This window comes from Molothrus ater, chromosome 14, assembly GCF_012460135.2.
Source record: "Molothrus ater isolate BHLD 08-10-18 breed brown headed cowbird chromosome 14, BPBGC_Mater_1.1, whole genome shotgun sequence".
In the NCBI taxonomy this organism is placed as follows: domain Eukaryota; kingdom Metazoa; phylum Chordata; class Aves; order Passeriformes; family Icteridae; genus Molothrus; species Molothrus ater.
This window is the reverse complement of record NC_050491.2, coordinates 13,660,646-13,671,861: the sequence shown is the minus strand read 5'-3', so window position 1 is coordinate 13,671,861 and position 11,216 is coordinate 13,660,646.

Sequence of the window (11,216 nt, the reverse complement as noted above, 5' to 3'; positions counted from 1 at the left end):
AGATAACTGAGCCATGGAAATCAGCAGAGGTGAAGGAGTGATCCAGGGGCACAGGAAGGGAAAGCCTCCTCTCCTTCCCTCTCAGCATGAAGGTGCTTTGGCATCAGACAGCAGCACAGCACCTGTGAGCCAGTGCTTGGATCTGCTGCAGCCACTGACCAACCTGACAAACCAAATTTTCCTTAGTAAAAAGGCAAAGCTTTAGTAATAAAATTAGCATTAGTAAAATGCTTTATTCGGGTCAGCACTATTGCTCAGGAAAGATACACAGCACAGGTGTGAGAACCTGTGAATGTGAATTTCAGATGCTTCACTGGCATGTTTTAGGGTGCTGTGACCCTCTGCCTCCAGTGGAAGAGATGCTGGGTCTTCCCCCCAGAGCAGTAAGGGCTGAAATCCTGAGGTCAGAAAGGAATTCCTGGGAGCATCCCCAGTTTGACTCCCCTGGACTCCTGCAAACATTCCTCATTCTCAGGGAAGGACACAGAAATCATGTACACAATTAGAGCTCATGCTGAATTCACTCTGTCTTAGCCTCTGTCATGGCTGAGGAAGTGCTTTCTAACACATTTTCCAGAGGATAATGTTGTTAGCAACTCTATGGCATTTATTAATTTGATTTTACTCTGCTAATAAGCCACAAAACATCGTCAGACACTCTCTTGATGCTACTCATAGCTGACCTCCTTTCTGTGGGATGTGCAAATATCCATCCACATCACCCCAAAACAACATGGCCTGCTGCTCTTGACTGCAATACCTGTCCCAGCCTACCTGGCTTCTGCTGCTTTTGGCTCTGTCTTCTCTCCCTGTGGATCCCTGCAGCTGTTCTGGAGCAATTTTAGTTATCAAGAGACAGCTCAAGTTCCAAGAACACAAAGTAAATAAACCATTAATGGTGCCTGTACCAAATTAAAACCTCTCTAATCTTTGTACTTCTATCTTTATTTATTCTACTAATTTCATGGCTGGAACAAGTCTAAATATAAACAAAACGTTCTCCACTATCCATCCACACAGCCCAGAGTCTTGGAAATGTGCTGACACAGTTAAAGGAAACCCACAGTAGCAAAATCCAGCAGTTTTCACCCTTTCCTAAATGACCAGTCAAATGCTGTGAACTGGGATGAACTCAGGACTCTTCAGCCCATTAAATAACATAGAAAATGGAGCATGTTCATTATTCTCTGATGAGTCTTCCCACCTCTGAGGGCTTCTCCAGAGCCTCTCTCAGGGCAAGAACACAGGCATTCAGATCTGAAATTCCTGTGCGCTGAAATTACCCAGTGGATGGAAGATGAATTTCTTCTCTTCTAGACAAGACTGTCAAGATGGAATATCTAGAAACTCTTCATAGCAATGTGTTTTTAAGACAGTGGAGTTATCTCTTATTGAAAGTGGTTGAAAAATCCATGCAGCAACCTTTCAGAAGTGAACATTACCATGTTGTGTATGCACGGGCAGATGGAGGAATGGATGATTTCATGTGTTCTTTTTATTTCCAAATGCTGTAATTCTGCTGCTTTCCTTTCCCCTGTCCAACATCAGCCAGCCCACACTCTGAACACAACCACAGAGGAAATGCATCAAGGCAGGAGTTCTTAATAGTCACTAAAAATGATTCTAAAAATGGATAAATGTTTGCAGTGATCTAGACAGTAAAACACTGCAAAATACTTTTTTTTTCTGCTTGTACCAAAGTTTTTGAGAATGACTAATACACTATTTCCACTGGCTCCAAAACATGCAGGTACAAATTACTGCTTGAGAGAAGGGAAACATCTGTTCTTCCCCAGCCTGTTGCCTTATGACTGTGAGGTTTGAAATCCTCCATTTCTAAATGTTAATGACCCATGTGTGGGGTTGGTTGACCAACCATGCATGGCCACAGAGAGGAGAGTTTCTGTTGAGAAGTTTCTTTCTTCTAACACAGCATGAAGAAATTTCAGTCACCTGGGTCATCATGGTCCTCTGAGGCTCCTCAGAGTCATCAAATTCAGTCTCCTTAGCAAACAGTAAAACACAAGGTAAATGTCATTAAAATGGTGGGGCTTGTGCAAAAAGCATTGTGGAAAGGAATATTTTAACATCCTGCCATTATAATTTTCTGTGTCTATGACACTGTAAGCTGCTTCCACACTGCCTAATTAACACAGTCATTAATATCCTGTTACAGGAACCAGAATGTGTTGGGAGTGTTCCACGGGGTTTTGCTGACTGGCTTTATTTATTCACACAGCTATGGTGAATTCATTATCACATTCCCTGAATGTGCCCCATCATTGTGGCAAAGATCTGTCTGTGGTAAGAGGATGGTCCTTGGCTAAAGAAGCAGCTTTTTGCATCTTGCCTCTCCCACACCCCTCCTGTATCCTCTAAGGCTAAGGGAGGCCACTGCCGGGTTCTAGTTTGATCCCTGAAACACAATCCATGGCAGTTTTGCCCAGTAACACCTGCACTGAATGATATTCGCATGCAGGCTGCCTTGCTGTGCAAATAAACTCTCTTCAAGTTTGACAACTGCTCATGGAAGTAGAAATCTTCCATAAAATCTTCCAGACCTAATTAACTTATGTGAAGTGCTGTAAAATTTATAGCCTTTCTCTGGAGACCCCATTGCATTGGCTGCCCACCCCACCTTTAAAATCCTGTGTTTTGTTCCTTGATTGCAGTTTTGGGACTCGAGGCTTCAGCCCTGGCATTTCATTACGCCTCCACTGGGCATCAGGGATGGAACAGGCTGTTCTCCCAGGATTCTCTCCAGCAATGTGGCTCTGAGAGAGGAGTTTTGGTTGCTTGAAGCCAAGCTGCAGCTTGGTATCAGTCCCCCTTTGACTGATATGGCCAACTGGCCAGAAGAATTCAGTAGTCCCTCATTGTCACCTCCTTGTGCCATTGCAAAAATTTTTACCTTGTACAGCTGCAAAAACTAGCAAGAGTTGTGTGGGGGAAAGGAATACCTGGGTGAATGTGGCAGGGAAATGATAGTTCTTGCTCTCAGAGAGCCTTGTGACCCTCTGAGCATGTCAGGAGATGGAGCCCTCTGACATTCTGGCTTCAGTCTCTGAGTGTAATGCAAGAGATATCACAAATCATTAGGAACAGTTCTTTGCAGTTCCCACCACCAGCTCATACAAGCCCAGTAAAAACCATCACAGAAAAGGACTGGGTTGTTTTCTCCCCTCCTTTCTATTCCTACTGGAAGAGGCACAGGGCATGTTTCTAAACAAAGGGGTTTCTTTCTTTCAGCCCTCAAGCCACTGAGTTCAAAGCTGACTCAGATACCTCTGGCCCATGTGGCAGCCTGTGCTTTGGGTACAGCTCTGTTGTCTGACCTCCCTGACATCCCAAGATTCTTTCTCAACACCTGCTCCAGTTTGAATTTTATTTCCTAAATCTACTTTGAAGACAAACACGTTGAATCCATGGCCTGAGACAGAGCTATGACACCTTTTAATGCCATTTCTAATCTCTCTTCTTATACAAGTCAGTATTCCTTAACACCCACTAAGAAATTCTCACATGGAACATACTAAAGTCAAACCTCCCAATTACAAGAAAGAGCCACTGTGGGGAAAATCCCCCAAAGCAGAACCCAGATAAGCCATCTACCTTTTCCTCCTTGGCTTCTAGGGCTGCAAAGTTATCAGTTCCCATCAGACCTCACCAAACAAACCCATCCAGTCTGAGGCTGTAACATTGCTTTCTGCTGAGACCACAGGGGCAAGCAAAAGCTTTGATCAACTAACCACTGCAAACTTTTATTTATTTTTAATTTCTTTTTACGTAGCAGACATGGCTTGCAACAAAAGATCATTTGAAAAAAGGGATTTGGCCAGTGCACAGAGCAGCAATGTTTTCCACAGCACACTCAGCTCAGCTGTGCCAGGGCTAGGAGGGCCTGTCCTAGGGCTACCAGCGGGTTTTGGTCATTATTTTCATCCAGATTTTTGGCCACTCTGATTTTTTATTCAGTTTTTGGAATGGGATAGGTTGACACAGAATAATCCTCTGCCTGGGAAGTCTGGTAGATGCCTTTGAGATGTTTTCTTGGTGCCTGTTTCACTGGCCACGCAACTACAGAGATCATTCTGTCCCATTTCTTACATAACTGGTAAATTTTCAATTTCAAATCTATGAGTAACCAAGAGATACAAATTCCTAGGGACAGTGGAAGAAAACAGAGAGCTGGTGCAGCTGTGATTGCAGAGAGGTGTGGCACAGGTTTCTATCCAAGCCAGTACCACAGCACCTGGATTAACCCCATGGCCTAACTTTTCCTCTTTTTTTTTTCTTCCACATTTTAACAGTGCTCTGTTATGCACCTCCATTCTTGTGCTGCTGATCTGCCTCACTGGCTTCTTTGAAGGGAAATAAGGAGGTGACTTTCCTCTGTCCTGGCCAGCAAACCCAAGGGATCAGAGATTAAGGTGAGCTGTCCCTGGGTGTGCACATCCCTCAGTACTGCAGCCAAGAGACTGAGCCAAAACCAGCTGATTATTTCCCCAAAAGCAGCTTCCATCTGGTGAGAATGAATATTCCATCATCATCATCATCATCAGGAACAAACCTGTACAGGTCCAGCCAGTCTGTACTGGCTGCATCACACAACAGCCCCTGACAAAGTTTTTTAGGGTGACCCTAAGAAATGAGTAACAAGCAGGAAAATCACAGGAAATGCTCTGCCAGCACTGCTGCACAGAGGGAGTGGATTTAGGATTTCAAAGGATATGAAAACCCTGACAAGAAAAGGAATAATGACATTTGCCAGCAATTGCAGGTAAAGGAAAAATCATGCATGATTTTGGGGTTTCATAGAAATATTGATGGTATTCTATTTCTGTTGGGTCTGGAACATCTTACACATGAGATCCTTGATGACTTCATTGCAAATTCCTCAGGCTCCATTCTCATGCAGTTTGTAAACAATGAAAATTCACCCTTGGCAGCATTTGCTGCACTACAGTGCTTTGAAGAGTGAGTTCACACTTTTTGCTGAGCCTCCTGCAGCACACCAAGAGCACAGGACACAGGACTGCACTCCTGGAAGATAACAGCTTCACAGAAGCCAGAGGGACCTCAGAGAACAGGTAATCCATCTTTTTACCACGAACCAAGTCTAATCAAAACCAAGCACTCTGACGTGTTCTTAAAGACCTTCAGGAACAGACCTCACCACGTCCCCAGACAATCTATTCCAAGGCTTGCATTGTCCTTTGCCAATACTTCTTTTTGTTTTATCTCTCCCTTTAATCATTCTCACTGCAGTTTACACACAGTATTTCTTGTCTTAGCCAGTATGAGCTCACAGAACAGATTATTCCCTTCTGTGCAGCAGCATGGCCTGGATTTGCCACAGTTCTCTGTCTTTGTAGGTTATGGAGGCAAGTTAAAGGATGTCTGATGAGTTCTGTTACTCTGCCTGCAGGCTCTCCAGCCAGTTTGTGTTTCCCTTGAGGAGCAGCCCCAAATACAGTGATGTATGCAAGATGAAAATGATCAGCAAGGGGCTCAAGCCACTCATTGGTAGACTAAAATGTGATGGAGCTCCCATTGATCTCATCCAGGTATGTGCTAGGACCAAACTGTTCAGATCTTTTGAATGTGAAATGGAATCTACAGCCTAATTCCTTTTGGCAAGAAAAAAGACCTGAAACTCCATAGGAATCATCAAATGAGCTCCTGAATTTAATTGCATGACTACTCCACGCCATCTTTCACATGATGAAACAAAGGTATCATGATTGCATTGTCCTAACCAAGATAATGTTCTTTTTCTCTCATGTCTTTTTTTAAAAATCTGAATTGATACTTGGCTTGGGATGAAATGCTGCTCATACTGAACAGACAAAAATTGTCAGAAAGTTCAAGGACTTGTTTGAAATTCATGCTACTGAACTATCCAGAGTGTGTTGGGAAAATTTTCCCTTAGGGTGTTATTGGGATCTCAGTTTCCAAGAAGATTTCCAGACTTGTTTAGTTTCAGCCAAGCTAATAATCTCCCTCTGTGGCATTTGGTTCTTTTCCTTCTATTCCTTATCAGGAATTTTAAGATACGTGTGAGAATAGAGAAAGCATAAAGTGACTAAATATAGTCAGCAGCAGGCTGGACATCTCCAAAATCTTCAGCAAAGAGCTAATTTTGACTGGAGGATAATTTTCTGGTTGGGGACTTGTCTATGGTCAGTGGCTGACTCAGGAAATCTGTAGAAAAAAAAAAATCTATTTTTTCATTTGGGATTTAACTCAAAGATGGGATAAACCTGCCCTGTCCAAACTGGTCAGGGAGGATCAGAGCCACTGAATCTGATGCTGCTGTGGCTGAGCTCACTGTGCCTCTCACTGAGCTGTGCTCACCACCCAACTTACAAATCCTGTACTTTAAAAGTCATTCTCTAATAGCTGAATCTCTGACTCTGCCTGGGAAACAGGGGTATGTTCCTTCTAGCCCAACCAACGGGTGAATTTTCTTTGGGGTAGGGTAAAAGCAAAATAATAAGGAAAAGGAGAAAAAAAAAGAAGTCACAGAATGCAGCCAGTTCCCACTACAGAGCTCTCTTATTTGCTGAACTTCAATGGACACCTTTGAGCACCTCTGCTTAAAACACAATGGAAAAATAAATTTCAAAAAACACAACGATTTCTACTTCTAGGAATGCTTTTAGCAACCCTTCAGTGGTCCTAATTTTAGACCATTTTTCATTTAAATTTAGCAATTTCTAAAGACTAATTACAGAGTTATTTTTATTTTTATTGCTATCGTTCAGCCTGATAGCAAGTTATTTCTTTGAGATTTCATTTTCAGTGTACACTGGAGCATCTTTCTGGAAATGCTGCCCTTGATTTGAACACCCTTCCAAGGGAGATGTGCACAAAAAAAAAATCCACATCCAGCAGTCACATAAGCAGTGTGTGCCTAATTTGTATGGCTAAAGCTAAAGATCAGAAATGTTGCAGATGAACATTATGGCTACACACTGTCTCATCTTTTCCTTTTGAGAGCAATGAAGGAAGCATTTAGCTAAAGCACTTGCATAGGTAATGTTGCCATCTTGCTTTCCTTCTGAGTTGGCAACTGCCTGCAATTTATGCATGAAATATGGAGCATAAATGCTGCTCCACCAAGGGGAAATATGGTGATGTAGAATTCAAAAAAGAAGTGGGGACTAAAGGGCCATTAAGTTTTTTATTAGCACTACCTCACAAATATTCCAGCATGCTGATGGACTTCTCTCACCACAAACTCTCAGTGCAGACTCTAGGGCTGCCCAAGGGGGATAGAGCAGGATGCCAATATTTGGAAAGACTGGAGAAAATTAGACAGAAATGGAAGAAAAAAGAGTTAAACCTTAGGACTGTTTGTTCCACTCTCAACAAACGGAGGCATCTCAGAGGAGGGCACAGGCCTGACTTCAAACTGTTATGAAGGACTTGAGAATTGGTGAAGATCTGGCATATGAGAAGTTCTGGTCACTTTGCTCACTGTGTCCATGAGTATTCCACACAGATCACACAGGATCAGCACAAAGCACTGGGTGATCACCTTAACTTGGCTCAGCTTCCACCCTCCCGGTCTCTCACCCTGCTATTCCCACAGCTCTCACATTCCCACACCTGTGTGCACCACAGCAAACTCTGCCTTGTGGTTAAATGAGTTCCAGTGTGCCTGAGCTGGGCTGAAGAGGGAGGCTGGGCTGAACTTGTGGACCTGAGAACAGTTCAGCACTTCTCATCTCAAAATACCTTGCAAAAGTGCTTAAAATATCTTCAATTCTCCTTGAATTAAATCCTTCTTCGTTTTTTTCTTCCTTTTGTTGTTTTTCCTACCTTTACCATTTCTGCAACAAAGCAAAGAGTAGCAGACCCTCCAGATTTCTTTGCTTCTACTTTTTGAGAACCTTCTCACAAAGCCACATCCCTGATCCCATTTCCTGCATTCCCTTCACCGTGGAAGTGTTGTGCTTTCATTATTGAGACATCATATTTCCCTGCTTTAAATCCTCTGCAACTCTGTGAAACTTGAAGTGACAATCAAAGCTAGACACTACTTGAGGAAATGGTGGTTTGTTTTGTGGTGCCATCAGAAGATTATGGCTCTGGGGACTCAAAGTTCCCCAGGATTTCATAACCCCAAGCAGCACCTTGGTCACCAGTGTCTCCCTGCCCAGCCTGTGCTGGAACAATTCCTTATCCTCTGTTCAATCCACACACCCTCCTCCTTCCCCGCTCCTTAGGCAGTCTTACATTCTCCCCACATTTTTTTCGCTGCCCAGATGCTTTTCTAGAACAAAAAGAGGCCAAGATGGCTTTTCCATGGCACGAGCATCTGTCTGTCCCTTTGCACATTCACCCCCCCACACTTCCCAGCTCTCCTCAGGGTGATCAGGAATTCACACAATCCCCTGGGCTTCCTTTCTTTGCTGCCCTTCCCAGAGGCTCCATCCTGCCCCTGTGACGCTGCCTGAGCCCAGTGGGTGCTGCAGACTCCCCTGGTGCTCCCTGACGTGCCTGGCCCTGCTCATGTCCTGGCAGCCTCTGAGCAGAGCAGCCCAGGGCTGGTCTGGCTCACCTGAGCAGGAGCCTGCCTCTGCTCCAAAACCTCCTCTCTTGCCTTAGGCAGGATTTAATTGACCACTTGGAGGATTTGGGGATTAGGGAGGATTGGCACAGGGCTGCTCACCTCTGCTCCTTGCAGAACTCCCTCTGCCTCTGGTGGAGCTGAGCCACCTCCAGAGGAGGCAGGGGTTGAGTGCAGCACATCCAGCAGCCCCTGCTCCACTCCAGCTCCAAGAGCTTCAGGCTTTTCCCATCCCTGCTGCGAGTTCTGAAGGGAAGCAGCCAGCCCCAGGCATAAATCCACAGTGATCATGTGCCACTGGCAGGCTGTTGGTTTAATCTGTACAGGTTCAGGTGTATGAGATCTATATAAAGGCTTTAGCTACAAAAAAATACAATTTTATGTTCTATGTCCCTGATTGCCTTGGCATGTGCTGGACTTTGCTTAGAACTTTGAGAAGGAAATCTGTAGCAAGTCCTGCTGCTTCCAGCTCCTCAGATCTGGTTCTTCTCCTTCCCCATGTCCATAACACAACCCTCTGTTACCCTCTTTACCTTCTGCTCTTCTGCCACTGACAGATGCTTGTCCTCTTTGGGTTTTAATTTCCATTGGGTTTACATTTGAGCTTTATTTTGTCCTGAATTCCACTCTAAAGTAAGGATATCTATTATCTATGATTCATGCATGTGCATGTTCCAACATGTAACTCAGCTCAGGGCAAGGTAAAGATCCTTTTTTGGAAAATAAATCCTTTTCTCACTGCATGTTTCTCCAGGTGTGTAACTGTGATGGGTGTCTCCCACTGAACAATGAACCTCTTTTGTGCAGAATGGTAGAAATCACAATATAAGTCTGGAAAAGGAGGCAGTGACCAAACAATAGTAATGATGGCTAATGAACACCCATGAGGTGCTGGGAACCAAAGATCCTGCTCAGGCCAACGGGAGGTGGTGCCTGACCAACCAAAGGCACCTCTGAACTCTCCTGTGACAACAGCAGGAACAGAAGACACTGTTGCCCGAGGTGAAATGTTGCTTTACAAGAACTAAACAAGAAATAACTGTGCCAAACCCAGACATTTTCCTAAGAAATTCCCTGCCAGTGCTTGTGGGGCATTGTGGTTTTACCTGAGTTCATGGAAGAAGGCAGCTGGAAAGCCTCAAAACTCACTGGAGGAGAGAACAAAAAGGGCTTCAGGGCACAGAACTGGCTCGGAAAGTGTCTTTGAAAGCTGCCAGCATGGAAACTGCTAGCTATTGCTGACCTTTCCCATGTTTACAGAAGCCAAACTTTCAATACCTGTAACTGGGAGGGAATGAGCCGAAGAAAGATCTGACTCACATCATTTTCACCTCCTAAGAGAAACAATTCTGCAAGGCTTCAAGCACTCACCATGCAAGCCACAAGGCAGTGTCCCTGGAGAACAAGCTGTCTCTGAGCTCTGCCACCCCATTTCATTCCTGGCGTTCATTCCACATCCCTCTGCAGCATCCTGACACCACACTCTGGCTGTTCACTGCTGCTGCCCTCGCCCTTGCCTCCCTCCCGTGCTCCTGCCTGCCAGCCTGGCTGGAGCCAGGGCAGGTCCTGCCTGAGCTCACCCTCAGCTCTGCTCTCCATGAGGGGGTTCCATGAGCTCTCTCTCCTCTCTCACTGGCACCGCTGGCAGTGCAGGGCTTGGGCAGAGCAGGCTCCTGGCAGACCCTTCTCGCTGAGCTGAGTGATGCTGCCCAGGCTCAGGGGGGACAGGAGCTGGGCAGAGCAGCACCCTGGGGCCAGGCTCCCTCGCTTGGCATGCAGGTGAGAAAGGGATTCTGTTGATGCAGGCACTGCTGGGATGGGTAAGAGCCTGAATGAGAGATGCTGGACTCCAGGCAGCTCTTCAAAATGCAGTTTATCACATCCAGGAGTTACAGCAGCCCAGGGTGGTGGGTGACAGAGCTGTGCCCACAGCTGTCAGCTCAGCTGCAGGCAGGCCTGGAGACCCTTTGGTTTTGGTTACAGTGCATTATAGACTTGTCTTTGCTGAGCATCTTCATACAGTAGAACCAATCTATACCTTAACTGTTATCTATGGCCTATCATAACTACTATAATTATCATATGCATTACAGTTTAAGCTAGAAGTTGTTTTTCAGTTTTCTTGCAGTGGAAAATCCTGAGACCTTTTTTCTACTTGCAACATTGGCAGGCTTTTTTGCCTGTGCTCTCTTTCTGCTTGGAAAAAACATCTTCTTGTTGGAGGTGGGTTTATCCTTTGCTCTAGGTCATAAAAACCCCTTCTAACTAACAGACCCTTTGCCTCCTTGGTTATCCAGTGAGACTGGCTCAGCAACTCTTTTCTATCAAAACTTGCTTCCATCTCTATTCCTTCTTCAGATTCTACATTCAAAATTCTTTCTGCTAAGCACACATATCTGTGAGACTTTCTTGTCAAACTTTCATCCTTCCCAACAGGGATGTTCTTGCAGGGAGAATAAAGATGAAGCTGTTGCCCAGCCTGTCAGAGTCCTCAGGGAGACACTGAAATGCTGGGAGACAGGACAGATATAATAATATCTCATTATTCAGATTTCTGAAAAAAGCTCAGTGAAGAAAAAGTAATTCACTGGTGTTGAGCTTCTGGATCGTTTTTTGGTTATCCTGAGTAACTGGGGGA